Source organism: Alligator mississippiensis, chromosome 10, assembly GCF_030867095.1.
Source record: "Alligator mississippiensis isolate rAllMis1 chromosome 10, rAllMis1, whole genome shotgun sequence".
NCBI classification, from domain to species: Eukaryota; Metazoa; Chordata; order Crocodylia; family Alligatoridae; genus Alligator; species Alligator mississippiensis.
The window spans coordinates 72,926,565-72,953,341 of NC_081833.1; the positions used below are offsets into that span (position 1 = coordinate 72,926,565).

General features: G+C 43.8%; 1 long non-coding RNA gene across 2 annotated transcripts in view; it reads left to right on the forward strand.

Annotated features, from left to right (window-relative positions):
* LOC109283367 (uncharacterized) overlaps nucleotides 1–26,543 on the forward strand; it is a 69,710-nt gene extending 43,167 nt beyond the window's left edge. The window contains exons 2-6 of one of the 2 annotated variants that reach the window (XR_002090521.2): nucleotides 11,911–12,001; nucleotides 18,609–18,656; nucleotides 23,652–23,759; nucleotides 24,218–25,583; nucleotides 26,264–26,543. This is a non-coding gene — a long non-coding RNA (uncharacterized LOC109283367). Of the gene's footprint in view, nucleotides 1–11,910; nucleotides 12,002–18,608; nucleotides 18,657–23,651; nucleotides 25,584–26,263 lie in introns of both variants that reach the window. The other variant, XR_002090520.2, reaches the window with a different exon arrangement.
* Nucleotides 26,544–26,777: the final 234 nt, after the last annotated feature.

A 26,777-nucleotide genomic window follows, 5' to 3' on the forward strand; every position in this document is an offset into this window, starting at 1 on the left:
AGCCCTGCGTTTCCAATATTACCATATCATTTACCTACCAGCCCATTGCTCAGACACAGAATATTGTTCTAGTCGTCTCTTTATAAAGGCCAAACCTGGTACCATTAAAGTCACTGGCTTGGCTAGGGTGAGGATTTGCTGTTGTGGTTTCTTTTCTAGGTGAATGGGACTTTTTGTTCTAGCTTTCCAAGAAGGGAAAAATAAAAGCAGGACAAACACGAGTCACTGGCCCAGGTGAAGCTTGGTGTAAGCAAGTGAGATCCTCTTTATATGCAATATAATGAGGCATTTTTTACACTGACGCTGAATTTGGCTTCACATAAGCATGGTATATCCAGATTCGGAAGTGGGGAAAGACTGGTGAAAGAAGAGGGCACCAAGTCAGAAGTGTCATAGGATAGCCTCTGCTCTTTGGGACCTGGAATGGTTTAAATCAGACGTTGAACAATAGGGGTAGCCCCCTGTATGGGATGCTGGATGTCTAGAAAACATAATATCCCGAGGACTGCGGATTAAAACTTATTAAACTAGTTAAAGACTAGGATTTAGAGAGAATCGGCTGCAGTTATGTCTGTGGCAAGTTTAACCACAGCCCCAGTCAAAAGGGGTTTAAACAGTTATTGAGCCTGGAGTGAGCCTGTAATCCCCAGGATGAAGACTATCCTGGATCTGTATTATTCTGCCTCTCCTTGTTCTGCAGTCAGTGGGGGAAATAGAGAGTTATTATCCTTCCAGGCGAGAAGGAGGGAGGTTTTCAGATCTTTCCTGGAGAGCCATTATAAGTCATTTCACCCTTCGTGTTTCCTTTTCTCCCGACTTGCTCCCAGCCCCAATTCTTTTCTTAACGCTCCCCTGAAAAGCAAGAAAGAAATATGCTGCCTGGATTGGAAAAGTCATCTTTTCCCAGGAGCGGTGTAATAATGTTAATGGAAGGGGGAACGGGAAAGAGGAAATGTTTCGCTAACGTGGAGAATTTTTGGCCTGCGTTCTTTCTGAGGCCTGTTTGTCAGGGGAAAAAGGAAATTGGTGGCTGGATGAAATATGAGCTGGTGCAGCTGCAGTGCCTTTAAATACAAGCTTTTTTAGGCACACTAGCGCTTCAGTTTGGGGGTATAAGCAGATGCTGAAATGCCTTTCCCCACTTCACATGGGACCTTTGCGTGCTGTGGTTTTAAGACCAGTGTTCAGGTGATAAAAAAAATATAGAAAAAAAAAAAGGGGGGGGGGGAGATGAAATGTCATTTTCAGGGAAGCAAAAAAAATACTTCAGGCTCTTTGGCATGGACCTCATAAAGGGCTTTTTGTGCACGGGTAGTCGGTGCAGTGTCAGGGCAAATCACTTGCACAAGATGGAGTAACACTATCTGAAATTAAATTCTGGCCTCCATTTACAAGTAAAATTTTCAGGTCAAAAATTGAAAGTGGGAAGAGAGAGGAGAGAAAAAGAAAAGCAAAGAAAACCACCGCTATGCTGTTTGCTATCTATAAAAAGCAACCCTAAGTGTCAGCTAATAAACTGAGCTCATCAGCTGGACTCACTAAACAATAAGCCATTTAAAATGCTCGGTGCAATCGAGTTCAAGGTTTAGGGCTGGCCAGAATTTAAATAACTTGAACCCACTGCAAACTCCCGTATCATTGCTTTTCAGACCACAGGGGCCTGATTCTTAATTACGGTAAAGGTGCTTAGTATAAGCGGTGCTTTAAAATGGGCAGGCAAAAAAGGGGCTATTCTAAGAGAACGTGTAAGGCAGACGTGTACCCATATTACACCGTCTTGGAACAAGCCCCTCAGTGTTTTCTTAATCATCACACTGGGTTTGAGTGTGAAATGCAGCAATGCTCTTGGACACAAAGGGTCTGATTCTCAGTATTAACCTGCAGGTCTCTTAACACCGGTCTGGCAGTGGAAAGGAACCTCACAAATGTGTTGGTGCAGACATTTTTTTTCCTGACCTCATTTTCCTCTTCTTTAGTTAATGCAGCTGCCACCAACATCTGATTCTGTGCTTTCAACTGAGAGCTAAGCACGCCGCCCAGGAAAGAATGGGGTTATATCACAGAATAAAGATAGAAGGAAATATAAAGTATAATATAAAATAAATATACATGAATAAATATACATGAATACATGAATAAAATATAAAATAAACTATATTTACTATGAATAGTGAAAGAGGGAGAGATTCTCCCCCGCCCCCACCTCCTCTCCACGCACTCACAGGACTTTAATTTCCTGTAAATTCATGCATTAAATGGAGACTTATACCTACTAATTTGTGGCTTTGGCTGAGACTTTCAGGTATTTATATTCCAAACTCCCACTGAAATCAAGGAGATTTAGGTGCTTGAGAAATCTGGCCATCCCTGCAGGAAGCAGTTGCACTGAAGTCAACAACATGACTGCTTGCTAAGTAGGAAGCTACACAACTGGAGTAAGGATCTCAGACTTGGAAGTTTAATAAAAATGCTCCATACTTTTGATGACTATTTCTGCAATGTTTTGCTTAGAATAAGTGGGACTATTGAATGACCTTCTAGGTGTTGTGGTAGCAAACCAATGGCCAAAGACATTTAAAAGGGACTGTCTAGAGAGCTGGTCAGTATTCTTAGAGCCAATATTCTTTTTAGTCTCTCCACCCCTTCCCAATGTTGCCAAAAATCGCTTGACTTTCTGTAATCACTTGACAGTTTATGGCATTTCAATCCTATCTTTTATTGCAATACTGCCGACATTATTTGGTTTCCCAGAAATGTCGTCTATAACGATGACCATAAAGATAATGATGAGAAATAGAAAGCATGGCAAAATATTAGTATTTTAAAAGAGTTCACTTAAAATCTCTGAATGACAGGGAAAAAAAATTCGATTTATTTTCATGCTGTCAAAAAAAAAAAAAAGGTTGATCAGCTTTACTGGTTAATCTCCTACAGTTAACTCAATGTTGTGTTCGCCTTTGGTGGACTCAACAATTGCAGTCTTGATAATGAGACTAGGAGGCTTATTCTTCTAATGGGGTTAAGACTTGCTATCTTCTCCTGGCAACAGCACGCAAGGCAGTTGCTCTTATCACCTTTGACTGACTCCTGATTCCCTAGCCTGAATGACCAGGTACAACTCAGAGCGAGACCTGAACTCAAGCCTCTTGAGCTACAGTCAAATGTCTTGACTAGCCTATCAACTGGTCTAAGAGCTAGGTTTCAGAAATGATTCATTGCTGTCTCACCCACTGCATGCAGAGGTTTGGGTTCAGCATCTTTCATGTTATTCCATCCCTCTCACCTGCCTTCCCCCGGCCATGCAGAAAGCCACAGACATATGCATGAAGGAAGTAGCTGCATTTCCAAATCTAACTTTTGGCACGCCGAAGAAATGGGATGCACAATTTGAATGTGCAAAACTTTGGGTGCGTAAAAGTGGACTTGCAATCATGGCTCCGTCCAAGACACTGGCAAAATTCCCACTAACTTCTATGTTGCCAGGGTTTCCACCCATTTCGAAACTTTGGTCAGTGAGTTTTTTCCCCCGCTCTGCGGTAATGATTTGAGGCTTCTGCTTCAGGCTTCTTTAACTCCCCTCGACTGTTGAGTCATGTTGCCATAGGGACCGGTAGGATGTTATCCACTAATCTGATGGTGCAGTCTCCAAGCCTGCGGTAGGATATTGAAAGAATGCTTTCCTAAATGATATACCAAATTATACATTATTTCATTTGACAAACAAAAACCCTTTTGTGGTTAGGAGAATGAATCATGTACATCATAATTTTGACAGCGAGTACTGAGGTTGAACTGGCTCTTTAAACAATTTCCCTGTGTACGCATTGCTGTTCCAGTTCAATGCGAGCATATGGCAAACACAGAAACTATACTTACCAATGCCAGGGCATGACCAAAATCTATAATAATGTTGTTTACTTTCACCAGTTCTGCAAGGAGGAATGTAGCCTTGTGCACTCAAATGACCTCAGGATAGGCACATTTTGCTTTGTTAATACTTCAGTCAAAACACACGTTGCTCCGTAGAAATGTTGGAAACGCTGGGACGGAAACAGAGGATGCACAAGGATTATGTCAAACTCGCATACATTGGGGCCGGTTTTCTCCAAACTATTGGCTAGTCTTTCACATTAAAACTGAGGAGAGGTACTCATGGGTAGTTGACTGTGAGCAATGCAGGAGAAAAGGGCTGTCTGTTAAAATCCACTTTGCTCATCTTATTTTTTGTGAATTTTTTTTTTTTAAAGCCATCGTATTTCCAGGTCTGCTAGACATGCTGTTTTGCCATCTCCTCCTCCCACTAAATTGGCAGTTCTTCTTAGTTGCTGTCAGGACAACATAAGTCAGCATCAGAGCTCTCTATGGGCTGGCACAGGCCTTTAGGAAAATGGCAGCAAGGGTTTTCATAGGCTGAAATTGTACGGAAGTCCATCTGTCTTCAGCCACCACACACCTGTGTTTGTCATGCTGCATATCCAACACTCAAGGTACAGTAGCATTTTGCCTGGTCTTCCTTGCTGTATGTCATAAAATCAGAGAAAAAGTAGAACTGGAAGGAAATTCAGGAGCTCATCTCGTCCAGCCCCCTGCTCAAAGCAGAACCATCCCTGTCTAAGCCATTTTAGACAGGTGTGAGTTTAGCCCACCCCTAAAAGCTTCCAAGGATAGAGCTTCTACCACCTCTTGGTTGTCTATCCCAATGCTTCATCACCTCACAGTAATAATCATGGAATCACAGAAAATGGAGGTTGGAAGGGAGCTCAGGAGGTCACATCTAGTCCAACCCCCTGCTGAAAGCAGGACCAGCCCCGACTACACCATCCCAGCCAAGGCTCTTTCTATCCGGGTCTTAAAAACCTCCAATGATGGAGATCCCACCACCTCTATGGGCAACCTGTTCCAGTGCTTTACTACCCTCCTAGCGAGAAAGTTTTTCCTAAGATCTAACCTCAACTTCCCTTGCTGCAACTTGAGCCCATTGCTCCTTGTCCTGCTATCTGCCCCCAATGAGAACAGTTCAGCTCCATCATCCATGTAACCACTGAATCCCCCCTCAGTCTGCTCTTCTCCAGACTCAATAAGCCCAGTTCCCTCAGCCTATCCTCATAAATCATGCTCCCTAGCTCTCGAACCATTATCATTGCCTTTGGCTGAACTTTTTCCAATTTGGCCACATCCTTTTTGTAGTGGGGGCCCCAAAACTGGAAAAAGGGTTCCAGATGTGGCCTCACCAGTGCTGAAGAGGGGAATAATCACTTCTCTTGATCTGCTGGCAACACACCTACCAATGCAGTCTAGTATGCCATTAGCCTTCTTGGCAACAAGGGCACACTGCTGGCTCATATCCACCTTATGGCCCACTGTCACCCCTAGGTCCTTTCCTGCAGAGCTGCTGCCCAGCCAGTCAGTCCCCAGGCTGTACTGGTACATGGGATTGTTCTGTCCTAAGTGCAGGACTTTGCACTTGTCCTTGTTGAACTTCATGAGATTTAGTTTGGTCCAGTTCTCCATTTATCCAGGTCTCTCTGAATCCTAGCCCTATCTTCCAGTGTATCTGCTACTTCATTCACACATTTGCCAAGGGTGCTCTCTATTCCATCTCCCAGATCGTTGATGAAGGCATTGAACAAAGCCAGCCCTAGCACCAACCCTTGGGGCACTCCACTTGATACCAGGTGCCAACTAGATGGTGAGCCATTGATTATTATCCTTTGAGCCCAATGATCCAGTCAGTTTTCTATCCTCATACAAGTCCATTGATCCATCACATACTTCCTTAGCTTGCTTACGAGAATGTTGTGGGAGACCATATCAAAAACTTTACTAAAAGTCAAGATTTATCATGCCCAATGCTCTCCCTGCATCCACAGAAGCAGTCTCTTCATAGAAAGCAGAGAAAGGTCTTCCTAACAGCCAACCTGAATTTCTCATGTTGCAATTTAAGACTGGTATTTCATGCCCTGTAGGCAAAGAGAACAGGTTTACCATAATATGCAGTGATTTATAATGTATATTTTAACCTTTAGTTTGAATTAGCTAGATTCTCCATATGTAAATAAACCAGTCATCCCATAGAAACCCATGATTCCTCCTCATGCATTTTCCATCCCTAAAAACTGTCTAATAATTTCAAAAGCACCATGTAATGGTATATACATACAGGCCAGCTAAGAAGTTTTAGCTGGAAACGTCTATAGATGTTTGTATCTGAGGTGATGCTGCAGTTTTCTACTCTCATTCACATATCTATACTAGTTGCACGGTTTAGGAAAAAAATCCTTATTCCATGTAGATCTTATTCACATCATCAGTGAAGTCCCTGGAAGGTTGTTTGATCGCTTCAAAGAACGGTGGATCTTGCTCCAAGTGATTCTCTTTTATCTCCATTGATATGTGCCTTGAGCACCTTGTAAAAAACCAGTTTCACTGGTGCTGCTGGCAGGTGTTTGAAACAAGCTTTTTCCACTCCAGTTTGCTCATTCTGGAGTGAACCCAAGCATGGAGGTTTGATACCCCAAACGTCCAATAAATTACATAATCAACGTTTCGTTTTGATTTCTCCTTGTGACACATTCCTTGTTGGTACAAGGCCATGACCAATAATGAAAATGTTAGCATCAGCATGGAGCATGGCCCTCCTTCTCTCTCTCTCTCTCTCTCTCTCTCTCCCGTCAACCTAATTTGAAGCATAAGGCCCTATTATTCCCCAAAAGTGCACATTTTTATTAGTGCCACTCTCTCTGCTCTGTTAGTTCAGGACCTCTTATAAACTCTGTTTCCACGTTCTGTAGCTGGAAGGCAGAGACCTTAACTCTTGATTGACTTTCATTTTTCACCTTAAAACTTAAAGTGTTTTTTTTTTGGGGGGGGGGGGGGGGGAGGGACAACGGGGGAGGGTCTCCAGTAATTTTACAAGTTCATGTTTGAAAGTTATTCCATATTTTATTCATTGGAGTTGAACAGTAGCTCCTCTCAGCTGACAATTTACTCTTTCTACTTGTAACTTAAAATTGCTCTTTCACCTCTCTGCAAGACGTGAAGGTTTTATTTCTGGTTAGAGAGTCCCAATCCTGTAAGTAAAAAGTCCTTCAAAAGACTAGGAACTGCTAGGGATCTAATTTGCTTTTTATTTAACAGCATCTGAATGAAGAGTGACCCCCAACAGAATAAAGTTGGGAGTTAAGAACTGTGTCAGGGATTTGGGCCATTAAAATTAAAATGAGAACGGTTCTCCAACCAGTCCATTCAGCGACCCGCAGCTCTCCACATGACCATGACCATAACATCCTGTGCTTTTTGATTCCAGCAAGTAGGGAAAGCAGAGGTGATGTGATTATCACACTACTCTTCCTACCGGAAACAGGTAGTACTAGAAATCTTGGTGGTGTGAGATTTCCAGCCTCCTTCTTCAGCCCAAAGAAGTTTTGATAGTTCAGATAAACTTAGTTTGGATGCCTCCTTACATCAAAGCAAACGCTTGAACATAGTTTCACAGTCGGTAGGGTCGGAAGGGACCTGAACAGATCATCAAGTCTGACCCTCTGCCCTGGGCAGGACATCCTAAGGTTCATCCACTTTCATCTAGGATTTTCTCGTGTGAGGAGTAAGAAAGCAAATTCAACCTTCTGGGACCAGGGCGGCCTGTCCCTACACTAAAAGCATCCTGAAATAAGAAGGACATGTTGAAGAGCCATGCCCAGAGCTTGTCTCCGTCTGCAATTTTGTTCACCAACCAGACAGTGTACACAACCACCATGACTTTCATAGAATAAACCGAACCCTGGATTTTAGCCAGAAAAATAAAAAAGTCTAGGATTTTGCTAAGGATATGAAAGAGCCAGAAACCTGGGAAAAGTGCAAGTCTTCCCTAGAAGTGATTTTCAGTTCACCCCTTTTCTTTGATTTTGGCTTATTTAAATTTCATAAAGTCTTAGCCAATGACTGGAATTCTGCACGCACTTCTCTGCAGTCCTGTTTAACGGGCTAAGACAACCCACACATTGCGTTGTGGAAATGTGAAGATGAAAGCAGCACCAGGCTGTGAAATGGGTTGTAGTGCTCGAGTTGTGCAAGGAGTCCTCACTCCCTCTGCAACCTTTATGTGAACCCAAGAGAGGATCCCTTGAAGATGAAGTCATCTGCAGAGGATTGGGTGCTCTACCTAATAATGTATTGTAGCAATGACCTCAGCTTTCCACGCGACTTTGGCTACCGTGTCTTCTCAGTTAGAGAAATTAGATTATCTGCTGGTTATATATGGTCTGGCACGGTTAAGGTTGTCTATGAGAACGGGAGATGGGGTTTCTCTCCAGGCCTCACAGAGCCATCTAAGAATTACCCTCAGCCTTGTTTGGTCTGTACGCTGCCAAGGGGACTACAGGGTTCATCAAGAGATGCAGCTGACCCCTGATCAAAATGCATTTATGCCCTCCACTTGCCTTGGAAGATCTTCTCTGAATAAATATTGCACTATTGCATCCTTTTGTACCCTCTCACACTTTGCATTTCTTTCTCAGTCTCTTGGGGATAGTCATGCCTGTTATGATCTGTTTTGTGCCTCAGCCCATAGCGTTTTCAGGCCCTAGCCATGTCCTACACGATGCTTTTCAGTCTGCGATCCCTACCAGGCCAGAGACCCCAGTCTTCAGCAGACAGCTGTCCTCCATCTGGACCATCCTTCTTTTTAATTGCCACATCCACAATTACTGTTTGCACTGATCCTTTCCCTGCTTGTCTCCTTTTTGATGCAGTCCTGTCTGCAGAAGTGTAGCATTTCATTCCCGAGGTCATCAGGCTTTGTGAGTCTACCTTTTATAAGGTCCATCTTTCTGCCCTGTGGATTAGGATTTCAAACGTGCCACTCTCATGCAGTCTGATCTTTGTGTCTGGGGACATCCCCTTTTCTCTATATATTGGCTTCAGGTCACCTGAAGCTGCTTGCTCCAATAGGGTTATTATGCTACCCCTTTAGAAAAACCCTAGCTTTTTGTACCGTTTGACAGCTCATCTGATGGAGGAGGGACAATGAATGAAAATGCTGTTTGGCTTCATGGCTTGCAGTGACCATAGCTGAGGCCTGTGTAAATACCAGCAAAGGATTTGATGCATCGCTCAGTCATTTCCATTTCTACACCATACCTCTGCGCCTCAGAAACTCTTTGTTTGTTGTATGCTCTTTTAATCCTCGCACTGTCAAAGCCGGGTCCATTAACTTAGCATTATCATGATTTATTAGCTGTGCATGGCAAACACAATGTTATGACAGTTGGACTAAGATTAGTTTGTCGGTCAAACCTCCTCTTTCGACTGGAACATTTTCAGGTCTGTTTGGATCCCAGCTCCAGATTTGGACTCTGGAAGCCCCAGAGGAAAACCAGGGAGGGATGCAATGCTCCTCCGTTTTACCCACATGACAGCTCAGATGAACGGCGAGAGAAACCCACTTGTTAGAAAGCAGAGTTGGGAGAGGGGGAGAAAAAGGCATTTGATGAGGGTAGAGGAACAGAGCTCCTACTCTAGAAACCAGAAGCTCCCAGACTGAGAGAAAACACTCTCACATTTTCCAGGCCATGCCTAATTTCAGACCTAATTTATGAGATCAAAACACCTTAGTGATCAAAAGTAGGTACTTCTTGCATGTTTCTAATTTTTTTTTTCCACGCCACTGAAAAAAGTTGGATAGAAATTCAGCTAGACTCTTTTTTTTAATGCAAGAAATCCCAAGTATTCCTATTAGAGCCTTTTTTTCTAAATTAAAACAGAAATGTTCAATGGTTTGCCAACTTTAAAGTACTTTCTTTCTCTCTAGGAGTAATTGTCTCTATTTTTTTTTTTTTTGCCAGGGAGTATATAGTGGCTCCCTTTTCACAGAGGTGTGCTGGCCTCTGAATTCAGCAAAGATATACCGTGACAAAACTTTTAATAACATGCCCGACATCCAGTTTGGCGTCTGCTTTTGCTCTTGCACGGTGATGTGTTACATCACTTCGCGCCGGCCAATGGGACAGAACAGAACAGAGTCGAACGCAGACCAGGCGATACACCCAGCAAGGTTGCAGTTTTCGGTGGTTTCCTGATTGGAGAATCAAGCGTTTGCCTTGCAGGGAGAGGGAGGGTTGACATTTTCCTCCCTCCGTCATTCAGATCCTGTGTGCTGTGTAGTTCAGCGCATATACCCAGTAAATTGTTTCAATCGGGTTGTGGTTAAGAGAAGTATGTTCCACATAATTTGCAGCAGCCTCCTGCCCGAGGACTGCTCTGTTTATAGCATGGCCTTAATTGCTTCCCTACCCCCCCCCTTTTTTTTTCATTTGCTTGACCGTATTCATTTAGAAATGCAATCTAATGCTGCATTTAACCCTGGATGTGCTGTGGCACTTCCATCCTAGGACACAACAATGGCCCAACTAGTCTGGAATCTTTTATGGGCATATAATGCCTGTAATGTGTCTAAATTGCACAATAATGGAGCATGGAGAGAAATTGTTTCACAGTCAAAGCTTGTTCGAGAGCCTTCCAGAGATGCAATACGGTCTGCGGATACGGCACTCAAGAGAGCCGCCACTAAGCTGTTGCATGACCTTGGCAAGTTTTTTCCATCTCGGTTCCTTCTCCCCCGTCCTTCCTTCATGCTATGTGTTCTGCCCCTATTCTCTGGTCAGGCTCCCAATATCCTCATGCCCTGATCTCAGCTCAAGTCACGTCAAGTCAGTCCCAAAGCTGCTGCACCTGTTGGGACACCTTAGATCGGGGTGGGCAAAATGAGGCCCGGGGGCCAGATGCGGCCCGCCAGGCCATTCTATCCGGCCCGCGGGGCCCCTAAAAAGTTTAGAAAGTTAATATTTATCTGCCCTAGGCTGCCTGTCATGCAGACCTCGATGGCTTGCCAAAACTCAGTAAGCTGCCCTCTGCCCAAAATAATTGCCCGCCCCAGCCTTAGATGCTGTGCATCATTGGTGAGTCTTTGGACAAAGTGGCCTGGTGGTGCCCATCTCCTCTCCATCTATGGATGGCCATTGACTCACAGGGAACTCATCCGCTCTTTGACAGGTCTTGTTTTTAGTCCTGCTGGGTGTCCATACACCCTGCTCACCCGGGCTAGCCTAGGTGGGGGCACTGATTTAGTTCCCGACAACCTCACCATGAAACAAGGCAGTATTGGTTGACATGGGACGAGATGGCAGACCAAGAGAGGCCTGACCCAGCGAGGATCTCATTTAGAGCTTCTAAATAATATCCTAAGATACATAGTTAATACAAATTTTTAAATACAAACTAGTGCAATGGCAGACATTATTCTCACATGTATAATCGTCTGATCCTCTTTGGCTCTTTCTAATGTATTTATCTCCATTATTATGCAGTGGCAATGAGTTCCAAAGGTTAACTATAGGTTTTTTCCCCACCACAGTTTTAAATGGTTGTTTTTGAATAATAAGAATAAAAAATAGGTAGACCCAGTCTCATTAGGACCTGGTGATTCATTAAAAGCACAATTACACAGGGAATTCAGCTAATTGGTTGGATAACCCAAGATTCATTTGTAAAAACAAAACCCTCAAACCTGAAGTGCTAGGACTTACTGTTAGTCGTGTACTGAGAAATTTACTTTAAAAGCAAACGTTTAGGTTAATGGGATCCATATGCTATGAATTCCTAATAACTTTACCATGGGTGGGCTTATCGAACTGCTTATCATAACAGAAGTCGGGATGTTTCAAAGGATCTTTTTTTTTCTTTTCCCCTAAGACTCACTGAAGACTTTTTTTTACCCCAAATCTTTAGGAAATTCCACTAAACCTCCATTGAGAAAATATCTTAGCTGTCTCTCTCATGTCATGATTTGAATGGTTTCTTTCTAAAACTTACTCTCTTTTTTTTTTCTTCTTTTTTTTAACTCTTTGATGGCAGAGCAAAAGCATTTGTTTCTCGTCTCTGGAGGAAAACACTCTGAGAAGTACCACTTGTGATGTGCCTCAGTTTTCGAGATCATGAGCAATGGGTAAGAGTGGTTGGTGGCTGGGGGCAAAAAAAGGGGGTTAGAAGTGTGTCTTCATTTTAAAAGAAAAACTCTAGTGTAATTTATGGCTGATGAAAGGCCTACTGAAAGCAATCACAATCTCTCTACTGGCCAGAGGGAGGTTTGAATCCCGCCCATAAGCAGATCCTAACCACTTGCTCTAGTTACAGAGACGACTGAATCATTATGCATGCTTTAGAGTGGCTTTTGAATAATTAACAATTAAATAGGTAAATGCCACTTTATAATCTGGTGGCAATTTCAGATTCAGAAGAGATCAACTTTTGACTACTTAAGTGACACCACTGCTAATTAAACCTCCTCCCCCCCAATAAACTTCTAAAGATAATCAGCCTTCACTCTAAAATATCTCACAACTGCTTTTACAGTCCTCTATCTTTTTCATTCCTTCGTGTTGGAGATCTGAGCTATTTGTTATCTATCCCTCAAAATGTCTGTTAATAGAAAACTGGGGTTTGGTCAATTGAAAATTTTGCACAGAAAAGTGACTCTTTTTCCAAGAAAGAAATATTCTTTTGAACCTGTTTGACTTTTATTCCCCCTGAAAAGTCAAACTTTGACCTAGAGGAAAGAAGTTCTGATGAGGTTTAATTCCTCTGTTTCCTATGTCTGTAGCTACTTAATCATTCTGGCTGGGTACAAGGAGGTTAGGGGGAGGTTAGATCGTGTTAAAAATGGCCACCCAATCTAACTTAGTTCATCCAGATACAAACCTTATGCTAGATAGTTAGGTACATCTATGTGCAAACTGCACAGAAGTTCAGGGCAGTTAGATCAGCCTAAAAATGGAAGTTAAGTCCCAGGTAATCTAACTTAGCTCAGGTCCAGGGAACCTGATCTAACTGAACTTCTGTACAGTGCAGTCCCAGGCCTGAGAAAACCTAGCTGTTGGCCCCATTCCTGGGGATGAGCTTTTGTACCCCCTCCCTAGCATCGGGTTATTTTTAGCCCCCTGGCCCCTGCTGCCCACCCCAGACAGACACCCCCCATGAACCAGCCAGCCTCCCTCCCCCAAACCACCCCCCCCCCCACATCCTGCAAGCTGCTCCCACTGCCAGATTTATCAGTGTTCACCAATGCTGGGTGCTGAGGAGGTAAGTCAGGGTGGGGCAAAGGGTGAAAAGGGTGGGAAGGCTGGTTCACCGGGGGAGTTAGGGGGCTATAATAGCCCCTGGTCCCAGGGGGCAAGGGAGGGAGAGCCCCCCATCCTCCCAAGCCCATCCACAGACCCCACATTCCCCCCATATCCTGCCAAACCCTTCCAGACCCTAGCAAGCCCATGTGGAGCCCACCTGCCCCCCCATTCCCCCATGGACTCTGCTTGCTCACCCAACTTTTCTCACCCCAAAGCCTGCTTGCTCCCCCGATCCTCCCAAACCTGATGTACCTTAGATCGAGTGGCTATTTTAATGTGATCTAACCTCTCCCTAACTTCCCCGAATGTCTGCACACAGCCTGTGTTTTTCTGTCTATGATCTGCAATCCTGCTACCTACTATAGTTCATATTTTATTAATAAAACCTGCCAGGATAATAAGATTTGCTTAAAAATTCCAAAATAAACTTTTATACATACAAAAAACTAGAACTCTTGGTTCCAAAATGATACCTTTTATTAGACCAACTGGAAAATGTCAAGAAAATGTTGTCTCAGATCAACCTGGCTACCAAGTACACCTCTGAAAATAAACATGTCACCCTTTTTATTTGCCTTCTTGATTTTGAATCCGTATCATTCAGGTCATCAAATCTTTTCATTTAGAAAAAATAAGTGAAAAGCCAGGTTCTCAGACCATCACATGAATCCAGGGCAATAGTGTTTAAGGAATAAATATGTCAGTGCTATGAAACACTAGTAATAAGTCACAGAACAACCCATAAACACTGGATTGCTTAGTAAAGTGATAGGCCTGCCTGCATCTGTTTTGTATGTACAGTGTCATTGCTAACAGTGATCAGTAAGACTTGACCATTCAATCTGTTTAGGCAAAACCAGGCGGGGGGAGGAGGAGAGCAACTTCTTTGGCAGGCCCAGCACTCTCTCTGCGTGCTGCTCTGTTCCCTTTTCTCTGACCAATCTGCTGCTCTGCTTTCTGCTCCCTCCCCTATCTGCTGCGGCACTGCCTGCTCCCTTCCTGACCTGCCTTTTCCCCCACACTTGTGCTGCAGGTTGACCATACCTGGCTAAATCATGCGATCCCAATTATTTGGAATATAGGACTGGAAAAGACTTCCTTAGCCATGAAGTCCAATCCCCTGCATTTGCAGGCTGTTGTTCATCAAAGAATCCTCCAAAATCACCAGTTCAGCCCTCCTCCCACTACAGTGTGTAGAAAAGTAACAAAGGCCATGAAAAATGGTGATCAGGCTTATATTTTGTGCTTTCTGACATGCCATAAAATGTCTACACACACGCACACACACACACAACCACACACACATTATGGCCTATTTTAACCTCTCCCCAATGGAACAAGAGGTCTTAGAAAGCTCCTTTTGCTCATCAATCCTTTTAACCGATACACAAAAGTACAATTTTTCACGGAAGAACCTCAGTGTGCGTGCGTGCAGGTGCATGCGTGTGCATGTGTATGAGCGTCCGCGTGTGTACGTGTGCATGCGTGTGAAAACCAATAATTTTTCTAGGGATTTCTGAAAAAGAAAAATTGTCCACATTATCACAGAGGTGAAAACTGTCATTTAAATTTCCTGCTGCATATATAGTTATTATGACATTTAAGACACCACAGAGTTTTAGCCTTAATCTTCTAGAATTTAATCACAAAATGAACATCTAATGATTAATGTAAGTAGGGACCTTCTTAAAAAATAATGAGGGAAAACATATAGGGAGAAGATTTATCCCAGATGTAACTCTGCTAACTAAAAGATACTGGATTATGAAGGAAGATTAACTATTTGTAGTTTGACTTGGTATAGAGCGCATCTGATGAAGTGAGCTCAGGCTCCTGAAAGCTTATGCTACACATTTTTGATCTACTTTGCCTTTTGCCGTAAGTTTACAGAGACATTAAAGCAGTCTACAAATATCAGAAGAGGACTATTCGAGAGGAATTATTTAGGATGAAAGAAATAGAAAGGATGTGTAACAACTAAGAGTCATCATGAAATTATGAAAGAAAAAAGACTATGTTGGGGAGCATTTTTTTCATAGAACGATCCATGACCCGTGGATTTTTCACACATACATATATACATGCACATATACATACATATACATATGCATATCCATACACATACATAGCTAGATGTGTAAAAATGTATTTGTCTATGTATATGTAAATATATGCATATGTATATATTTTTTCTCCCCCTAGGAAGCTCGTTGTAAATATAACTGGGATTGTTCATGTTATCTTTCCTAGTTTGAGAGACGGCACAAATCTAGCATAGCAGAAGACCCATGAGGCATTATGTGTAATAGTAATAATGCAGCGCGTGGTTGCACTACCCTTTCAAACATCAACTAATAAAGAAGCGAATCGACTACAGAAGCCTGGGCCTTATTGGAGAGCTGAACGCTATGGGGTTATCTAGCAATCTGTAGAGTCCCCCATCTCCGTGCAAGAGAATCGTGAACCCGGAGTAATCGATAGCTGGGCACATACAGAAGAGGTCAGAGGTGTCTTGGCAATGATGCATAGTGCACAGGCCTGCGGCTTCTCAGCGCTGATCTAGCTTTGATGCGGGGTGCTTGTCAGAAGATGCAAATGTATTCACATAAATAGAAAATCAAAATGCTTGTAGCGGGGCTGAACCCAATGATCTTGAGAGGATCCTTCCGGCCCCTAACATCTATGAGTCGAGGGAGTTTCACTCCCAACCCCTCTCTCTTTTTTTGGTAATTGAGGGACGAGGAGAACGAGTTAAATCTGGGTGATCAAACGCCGTTTCAAACCAGCAAACAAGGATTTCTACTGTCCCGCAGCCCTCAAGCATGGACCTACCAAACCTGCCTGCTCGAGGTACCTGAAAGACTTTGGAAGGCGAGATTTCTTATTGCTGGGCCGCGAGATTACTGTGTTCGTTAAAGGCTTAACGGGCTTGAAAAAAACCAGGCTGGAGAGATTGGCCGTGTAAGGGAGAGCAGTGTTTATTGAGCAATAAAAGAAACATTATGTTTCATTGCTCGGCTAAACTGCTTTACAGAAGCAAATCCCCATGCCTTATAATACAGGGTGTAATAAATACTAATACCATGAAGGGGTCTGTTGGAAACAATCAGCGAGGCCCTATCTCAGTGTAATCAAGCCTCCCATTAAATTAACATCTTGCTTGCACTCCCTGACAGTATCGAAAGCCTCAAGGCCCCTTCACTCATGATGTGTTTGAGTGTCTAGTTTGAAGTCCTCGTTGGGTTCACCTCTAGCACAGCTGCACTCTGATTACCCTCTCTCAGGGACATCTTTCCAAGGCCAAGGGTTAGGTTTCCTTCTAAGGATTAAGCGTTAGGCTCATGTCAACAAGGTGGTCGTGGAGATACAGGCAAAGCAGGAAGGACTTATGAGGCCAGTGGAGCGAAATCCAACTATTTCCAGGCAGTAGATTAATCCTGATAATACTGTGCTGGGCCTTTTTTTTTTCTAGCAAGTCAGTTAGGTCAACTTCCCCTGGCAACCACAAAGTCTGCCATTAATAAAATTAAAAACTCAGCCATAACTCCAACCCCTTGAACCCTTTTCAGAAGCTGAAAGATAAATGGAATATAAAATGAAAGCCTTGCCTTTTTGCCTTTGTAAATCTCTTCTTGCTTTTCACTTTCCTCCCCATAATTCTGCATTGTTAACCTTCTCTACGGTGCATCGGGCTCCGCTGCATACAGAACATATGGACTTCATTGTCCGATAGGGCACGGGCGACAATAGTTACGTTTTTCCCCTAAACTTTCACGGTGCAGTTCTACCTTTATTCCTCATCTGTGTTACTGCCTCTGCACATCTGCACCTGAATTGAACCGGTTAAACACCCTTTTTTCCCTCTACAGAGAAAGCAGCTTCATGTTAAAATTTCAAATCTGATATCACAATCATTAGTGGGGGTTGAAATAATGCGTTCCAAATTTTTTTGAACAAATGTGATTTTTCCTTATGATTTTTTTTTTTGTTTGGTTTAAAATTTATTATGCTTTTGAATTTTTTTGGCTATACAACAAGCAAAAATGTGTGCTGAAAACTCAAACCACCTGTACATTTTAAATCAAAGTCTACTGAAAACTAGTTTTTACCAACCTGAAAAAAAAAGGTTACAGGGTTTTGGTATTTTCATCAACAGGATATATTCTGTGGAAAAAATCAAGCGAGTCGCTTGACCAAATGCAATGGAAAATATTTCCCAACTAGCTGTAGTCACGTAAAACTTACTGACAAACTCTCTCTCGTTTTCTTTTTGTTGTGCTATACCAAGCTTTTCATTTGATGGAAACAAATGAAAAATAACGTGGTAAACTGATTTTTTTTTTTTTACTCCCACAAGTAATTCTCCTAACAACATTGGGCTGAAATGGGTCCCGTGCTATTTGACTTGGTTTTTTGTATTCCAGAGTAATATTTGCGGGGGTGGAAAAAAATCTTCTGTCAGTTGATAAAAAGCTGAAGACTATAAAGCTTCTAATAGTGTTGGTGGCCAAAAAAAAAAAAAATAAAATAAAATAAAAAAAATCGGTATAATTATATGACTTCCTTGATTTTGCACAGGTATAATTTAGGATAGAGGATGAAAGGCTTTGCGGTTAAGCCAGTGGACTGGAATTTCGATCTAGGCTTTGTTCCCAGTTACTCTCTAGTCTCAGACTTATGCTACTTGCTTTAGTAAAATTAATCTGTGAAAGAAGATAGCCCCTTCCACCCTCCATCCCCCTTTGGCTCTAACTTTACAAACAGCCAAATTCAATTTATTGAAAAACTTTTCAAGGAAAAAAAAAAATCTTTAGTATCAGACTAAACATGAGAAATGTTAGCCATAAAGGAAATTTTTGGAGAAAATAGTGTGGGAAGATATAAAAACAGTGGGTGAGATGGAATGAATATATTTCAAAGTAGGTTTATTGTGTTTACACTATTATCCCACTTCTGTGAGAACTAATCATCATCACAGATGGAGACAGCTGAAGTTTTAAAGTCTGCCATGTTAGCTCATTTTCCCCCATTTCGAAAATTTACAAACAGAGCAAGGGCTTAGTCAGGAAGGAGCTTTCCCAGCTCACCTTTTAAGACCACGACAAACCCAAAAATGCAGTGCCCAACTCCTGCCTAATTAACAGCTCCATTTTAATAATGCAACAGCCCTTCTTTCTACACCCCACTGCATATACCAGAATACCCCCATCCCTCAAAGGTACTGCTTCACATCTGTAATATATTATGCAGGCAATTTGCACTTAATTACAAGCGCATTGATTAAGCCATTGCAGAATAATTCAACTTAATTAGCTTTTTCACAGTGGGTTGGTCTTTCATTGACACATGTGAGCTGTCTTATCAGCTCTCCTTGAAATGCTTGCTTGAGATGTTTAAGTTAAAGCGCTATCACCATTTTTTTTCTAATTCCAGGTGAAGGCAAGGCTGTGGATTATCAAGTGGGTGTCAGTCAGACACAGCGTGAGTCACCGCACATTCCCAATTGTTCCCATGTGTTTGTCATCAAATGTTCATCACGAGTCTATAAATAGCTGACCAGTCTGCCCCCACCGTGAAATTAAATGAGATCTGTAGCCTTCAGGAGGGCACAGGGAGCGAACATGGGTGTTTCTATTGCGACTAGGAGCAGTGCTGCAAATTTTGAAGGATATATTTGTTCATTCGGTGATGCAGATGTTTTGCTGCTCTCCCTTGCCCAAATACCTAGTGGGGTATTATTCTGAAGGGCATAACTCTGTACAGAAGTCAATGAGAGCTCTACATAGAAAAAAACCCATAAAGACGTAGAGTTTGGTTTAGAAATATAGCTCTTTAAATCAGCATAACTCTTGCTGTTACATGTTTATGGGTTGAGTCGCCGACAAAACGCCTCTTGACTTCAGCAGAGGATGCCCGGGACCTATATGTGTAAATAGCTGATAGCGCACTGTTTTACAGCCAATCTTCATCTGACATAAGAAAACCATTTGGTGTGTTAAGATTTTTAAGGGGCAATTTTACTGGCCCCTAAACAAATCATTGTAGTTGTTCAAGCTACTGAAATGCAGACTGCTGGCTGAAAAATTTAAAATGAATCCATTTTAAAATGAATGGGTTGTATTAGCCATGATGATCTAGGGCAAAGGTTCCCAATCTATGGTATGGGTACCACCAGTGGCACGCAGACAACCTGGCAGTGGTACGCATAACAGATTTATTATCATAACTTTATATGACAAACATTTGCTGGTGGTACTTAAGGGTGAACTGAAAAATGTGCTGGTGGTACTTAAGGTTGTATCGTCTTATATTGGTGGCCCGCAATCTGTCAGAGTTTGGGAAGCGTGGGTCTAGGGAGCATGGGAGAAGCTAGGTTTCAGAGCCAAGTTTCTATCTTTTATTCAACCAATTTATAGTTAGAAGAGATGTTAGACAAGCTTTCAGATACAACACGCTCTTCTTCAGATGAACTCAAGCGTTCAACTGTAAAGGTATTTTTAAAACAAGAATATGTTATCCATTTCTGAGAGCTGCATTTTTGTTTTGTTTTGTTTTTTATTTAACCAGCATTTAACCTTGTATGCAATAACTTATAGCTCCCTCACACAGCAAGTGAGGTGTTAATGCTTTACTGATAGTTCCCCAGTTTCACTAATTTACAGAGCTGGCTGAACAAATTAGTGAGATTAGGTGTCTGGCAGAGCTTGCAATGTTTTAAATACATTGGGATTATCATATTTCCAGTTCTAAAAAAGAGGACACCTGTCAGGTGGACACCTCACTCCCAACCCACAGCCCCCTGGTTCTGCCACTGCCCCTCACCACCCCCAGAGCTGCCAGGCACCCACCTGGCCTCACACACTCATCCCCTACACACACACACACACACACACACACACACACACACACACACACACACACACACACACACACACACAGAGGGGCAGCCCCCAAGCCTTGGCCCTCCAACCTCTGCTCCCCATAGATTTACTGCATCCAACTGCCAGGGCGCACGCATGTGATGCCCCTGCCTCCAAATCACCCTCCCTTTGCGCCAGCAGAATGGAGCAAAATCCTGGACGTTGGTTCAGATTTCCAAAAAACACCCAGACAGAGAAGGGAGGACCCAAAAAGAGGACATGTCTGGAAAAACCTGGATGAATGGTAACCCTAAAATACATTATTTGACTAATATTTCATCTATCCCTTCCCTAGTTAATAACCGTGCTGAAACTGCCCATATCCATTCAAAGAAATCTTTTTTGGGGGGAAGGGTTGGGGGGCGGGATTCCTTTTATTCAGACAGGTTTATGATCATGGAAACCAGAAGGAAAATGTTGTAACTGAACTGTGGTGACATACTGATGAATAAGGCTAGGGACGAACATTCAAAAAACCTGAACTGATTTCAGGTTTGAACAACTGATTCAGTCTTTGCAGGTTAGTCTAACCCGGCTAGGCTAAACTTGTTTGGAACCGTACAGACATCTCCTCTGGACTGAAGAAATGCAGGCACATGCCTGCAATGGCTCAGGCTAGAAGACAGGGGGCGCTAGAACAGCCCTCACTTCCTTTCCACAGTGCTGAGCTAAAGGGCGGCGGGGTGTATCCGGCCTGGCAGTATGCTGATTAGGGAGGGATCCCCCCCCTCACTCCTGAGCCGCCCAGCAGGGAGTTGATAACTAGGCTCGTGCAAAGCGGCTAGTATTCACTTCGGATTCAGTCAATTCAGGGGACAGTGATTCGAGTTAGTGATTCAAATTACTGTCCTGAATCAATTTTGCCAAATCTGAGGGGCCCATCCCCTGCATCCCCTGATTTGGTCCATCCAAATCAGCCAGGCCCATCCCCTGCAGCCCTGGAATGGCTGCTCCGCCAACCCCAACTCCCGGCTCTTTGGAAAAAAAAGGCCCAACTCAGTGGGTGCTGCCAGGCAGGGGGGAGGGGGTGGCAGGTGATCCCTGATGCCCCCCACTGTCCCATGCTGTGTGGGGAGCTCTCCATGTGTCCCCCCCACAGGTGCCCCGCCTGGGCCAGCTCTGGCCCTTTAAAAAAAAAAAAGAGACAGAGAGAGAAAAGCCCTGAACTCACCAGTCCTGCTTGCGGGGGCAATCCCCGCTGCCCCACATCACATGGGGGGGCTCTTTCACAGCTCCCCAAAGCCCCTAGGCCCCTGCAGAAGCGGTGAGTCCCAGGGCGTTTCTCTTTTTTTTTCTTAAAGGGCCAGAGCTGGGGTGGGTGGGGCACCTGTGGGGGGGCTGGCGGAGTGGAAGGGGGGTCAGGGGCCTTGTGGCAGAGCCCCCCATGCAGCGTGGGGCAGTGGGGATTGCCCCCCACCCAGCAGCACCCAGTGAGTGGGGCTTTTTTTTTAAGGGGCCAGGAGCTGGGGTAGGCGGGGCTTGCAGGGCTGGCAGGGGTCCCCCCCATGGTCCCCTCCCCCTTCCCCCACCCCTAGTACTTACCAGCTCTGAGTCCAGCTGCAGCTCCCTGCTGCAGCCACCGGGGACAGCTTGAATCAAAGCTCTCCAAATCTTTTCTGAAGATTTGGAAAGCTTTGAATTGATTCAGACCTTTTAATTGGTCCCCTGATTGAATTTGGATTCAGAGATTCAGCCGCCAAATTGAATCATTGCCCAAAGCTTCGCACAGCCCTATTGATAACACAGTGTTTATCACCCCCAATTCTGTGTTTATCAAGCCATTAAAAAAAAACAACATACAACCTCTCTCATTAGTTCAAGCTTTTCTTAAACAACTTTTTCCAAGAAAGGAATGGAGGGACATTACCCACTAGCTGTTGATTAGCTCCAAAAAGCCCTAAGCAGATACTGTGCTGTCTGCCTTTGTCCCATCTCCCACACCATGGACCGTAGCCAGCATGTGGTTTGCTAGCTAATGCTGAGAGGTGTCTGTGTAAAGCAGAGGGGAGGGGGGAGTCCTTGCTTGAGTAGGGAGTGGTGAGGGGAAGGGGAAGGGGCAGGGGGGAGCAGGAGGAAGCCAGGCAGATGCCCGCAGTCTCTGCTGGAGCTGCAGCCAGGGAGCAGAAGGGAGGACTGGAACAGCGAGCAGACCCCCACCCAGTGTTGCAAAGCAATTGAGATGCTGGAGGACTTTGATTCAACTTAAACCAGAAAGGGGTCTGGGACAGACATTGCAGAAACCTGTTTGACCCAAATCAGTTAAGTCTGATACTACATTCAGCCAGATTCATAGATTCATAGATGTTAGGGTCAGAAGGGACCTCAATAGATCATCGAGTCCGACCCCCTGCATAGGCAGGAAAGAGTGCTGGGTCTAGATGACCCCAGCTAGATACTCATCTAACCTCCTCTTGAAGACCCCCAGGGTAGGGGAGAGCACCACCTCCCTTGGGAGCCCGTTCCAGACCTTGGCCACTCGAACTGTGAAGAAGTTCTTCCTAATGTCCAGTCTAAATCTGCTCTCTGCTAGCTTGTGGCCATTATTTCTTGTAACCCTCAGGGGCGCCTTGGTGAATAAATCCTCACCAATTCCCTTCTGTGCTCCCGTGATGAACTTATAGGCAGCCACAAGGTCGCCTCTCAACCTTCTCTTGCGGAGGCTGAAAAGGTCCAGGTTCTCTAGTCTCTCCTCGCAGGGCTTAGTTTGCAGGCCCTTAACCGTACGAGCGGCCCTTCTCTGGACCCTCTCCAGGTTATCCACATCCCTCTTGAAGTTTCATCTCAGGTTCATCTCAAACTGGTTTCAGCCATTTTCAAACTGGTTTATGTGCACTAAACATCTGTTGTGTTACAGATTTAAACTGGTTTCTGATCAGTTAAACCAGTTTACATGTAATGTCTGTCCCTAGCCAATGGCTTCCAATCAATACATTTTTGCCTCTCTAAAGCTATTTCCCAGCAAAGGTGTAAATACACACACACACACGTACATTTGCACACACATATACACATGTACATTTGCACACGCATACATATACATATTTTATATATAAATAAAAAGAGAGCAAGATGGGATATCCAAGTATCCAGATGTGTCTTGACTGCTTCAGCAAAAGTGCCAAAAGAAAAGCCGCCAAAGTCCCTAATCAGTATTTAAATATCCTCCCCCTTTATCTCCCTCTAATTTCACCTTAAGACTTTTTGGGGCTTGTGGAGGGATATCTATTTTTAAACAGAGGGAGAGTTCAAGACCTATGTGGTGGTTAGCCTAAAGCTTGATTCCCAGTGTTGTTAGTGATTTCTTTCTGCAAGCGTGAAATGTCATAAAGTGCTACAGTGATGCCTTTATGAATGGCCCACTTGTCTCTCTTTTTTTTTTCCCCCTGGGCAGCTCTTTTTCACCCCAGACTTGTCCAGAAGCCCAAAGCAGTTTAGCAGATAGGGCAGTTAGCAGCTAGCAGCTCTGACTCGCATGAATTATGGAAACCTCAATAGAGCTCGGCTGACTTTTACTTCCCAAACTGATGCTTTTTCTTCTGCCGTATTTTTTTTTCAGGAAAAGGGAAAGGTTGAGGTGCGCCGATCATGTATTCCAAGACACACACCACAGTGCATCTATCAACGATGAACAAGAAAAATTATGTGCCTAAATCGAATTCCAGATGTAAACATTCCTGAACTATAGGAGAAGCCAACATCCAGTTCTGAATTCTGCAAATGGCTTGTATCTTGAGTATTCAGAGACTGTGCCGAGGTCTGGAGGGGGGAGGAATTTTGCAGCCCCAACACTTTCAAAAAATGGACCTTATTTAAAAACAACTCTCTCTGCCAACTCAGCGCTTGTCGCAGTATTGAGCAGAGTTCTCCTGCATTTCAGTCCCCAAAGTGGAATTCCCTTAGCGCAGAGATTCTCAGCCAGGGGCCCTTGAGATCCTTTTAAGGGGGTCCACATGATATTAGTCCTGTGAGGTGTGCAAACACATGCACACATGATTCACAAGGCCAACCCAGAGATTTGAAGTAGACACCCATCTTGTCAAACACATCGAAAGACCTCAATAGGTTTCAGAGTCGTTTGCAACAAAAGAATGGTTCAACTTGTATTTTTGTTTTTGACTCTAGAAAACGAGTGAAAGCGAAGAGCTGGCATTTTCCGAGGGGCGCGTCGAGTTTAAAAATGCGGAGAACCACTGTCGCTCTGTAGGAGGCAAAGGCAAACATTTTGGTGAAATCAGAAGGGCTTGCAAATCATTTCAGGAGCACTACTGGTAAATCACTGAGGAATGTCTTTGAGATCGGATGTTAACATTGGTTTCCACATTTGTTTAAAAAAAAAAAGAAGAAGAAAAAAAAAAGCCTTCACCCTTTCCAGCAAGTCAGGCTGGATGGCTGTACGGGTGGCTTGGTGCCCAGACAGAGAGGAACTGAAATAAATATGAGCAGGGTTAAGAATTTTCTTTATTGAGAGCACCTGCTCCGTTTTTACATGTAGCGCTAGCTGAAAAACCCTTTGTTACAGCATGCTCCGCTCCAGAGGAGTCCGGCGCAAGCTTTTTGGTACTGAACCAGCCCAGATGAGTAGTGGAGACCTCTCTCCCTGGAAGGATTTTCTTTGCTTGGCTCCAAAAGATTTAATTCAACTTTTCCAAACAAATGCAAAAAAGGCACTGAGTGAAGACACTCAGATGCTGTTGAGAGATAAATTCTTTTTTTTTTCTAAGTCCGTCTGCTTGTGTCCTAAGCCAACAAGCTGAGGAGATGCACGGATTACATTTCTGCAGATGACTTAGTGAGCATGAAAGCAAAGGATTAATAGGCATGGCGCAGCGCGGCTCAAGCAGCCCTGCCAATAAAAGTTCAGTCCTAACTTGCAGCCTCCAGTGCTATGGCAGAGGGGGACGCACACCTCTGACCTGCTCAGTCCTGGCCTCCAGCAACTCCTGCCCTGTCAATCATAAGCCTCCCTGATCAGAGACTGCTGTTATATGAAGAATGATGCCAAACATCTTCTAGGGATTAGGCTGAGATAAGAGCATTTAATTGGTGTTTCTTAGAGGGAAAGTATTAGAGATGAATCATACCAGTTTACCCCGTTTAGTAATTCCTTTGACTCCAATTAGTCTACTCGCACATTGCTTAAAGAGCTGCTTTTTCTGCTGGAAGAATCTGCTGCCGCATTTTTCTATAGAGCCACGAACGCTGACAACAGAAGTGATGACTTTTTGCCGAGGCGAGGGAAACCGAATACATGAGCAATGCTCATGTGAATACACGGTCTCAGCAGTAGGCCCCTAGTATGCACAGATCTTTAGGATGAGAAATGTCCAGTACATGGAGGAGCGTCATCACATAATAAACTAAACCAATAATGACTTTATGTAAAAGTACCGAGGAGCGAAGGAGCATCAGGACGCAAGTTCAGAGCGGAGAGCCTTCACCAGCTCATTATCGTCTCAGCAACGTTCGGTTCCCGATGCTTCGGTGCAAGGTGCGTGCAACCCTCTGCAACGCAGCAATAAGATAAGCCTGCCGCGAGACGTGTTTCTAACTACTCCTTCCCAGTAGTTAACGCTTGGCCCTCTACCCTTTCCTAAGCTCTTATTTATTTTAAATATTTCATATTAGAAATCTGGATCGTCTCACTCCTGCCGACATCTCCGGGGCTTTTTAAATTTTTTTTTTTTGTGAGCGATGCAAAACTCGGAGTCACAGCGAGCAGACAAATTATGCCTTATGTGAGAAAGCATTTCCTTTTGTTAGTTTTGAATTTAATAGGCTTCCAGATTTGTGTTGAAAAGAGGATTACACATACTCTCTCCCTCTCTCAGACAAAAGCTTCCCTCTATCAGGGAGACAAATATTTTAAAGCATTTGTCTGCCAGCAAGAGGCTGCTTTATGCTTCCAGCGCTTGTACTTGACTGTTCAGTGCCTTGCGCAGTGGAGCTCATGGGTCTGACGGCTCATCTACATGGGGACAATAGGGAAAATTTAGATGAATGAACCAAGTATGAAGCCAAATTGCCATCAGTTAACGTGCATTAAACATCCATGCGAAGTGACCTGGCTTCGGAGGGGATTAGATAGCACAATGTGACCAGATTCGGGCTCTCGAACGACACATTTTGAACGTGTGCGTCTTTCTCTTTATTCCCTTCTCTGGCTTTCAGATCATCAGAGCTGAATCCTACTGCTTTAAGCTGACACCGGAGGCTTTAGCGCTTTCTGACATCCCAACTCTTTGGCAACCTGCGTGATAAGGAAGAAGGAGGAGCGCACACCTCTGCAGACTGACAGCGACCCTGCCAGTCACCTCTGGCAAGTCTGTTCCCCATGCTGTGCCTCGGTTTTCCCCACCTGTAATCCTGACAACAGAACCCATTCATTCCTATTTGTCAAATAGCAAAAAATGCTTTGCCAGGAGGTAAAAATAAAAAAAAAAATCTTTCACTTGTGGGTTTGACAGAAGTCTTGCTAGCTCCAAAGTGCTGTGTAAGTAGTAATAATATTATTATTATTATAAGAAAAAATATGATTAATTTTGCATCTGCATGGCTTATGGGAGTCATATATATGTGTACTAGTCTGCTGAAACCCAACTGGGCTTGGAGATGATTCTGGAGAGCCCCTTCGTAAGGAAAATCCAGCATTCGAGGTCTCGGTGCCAGTGAGCGATGGCTCTGA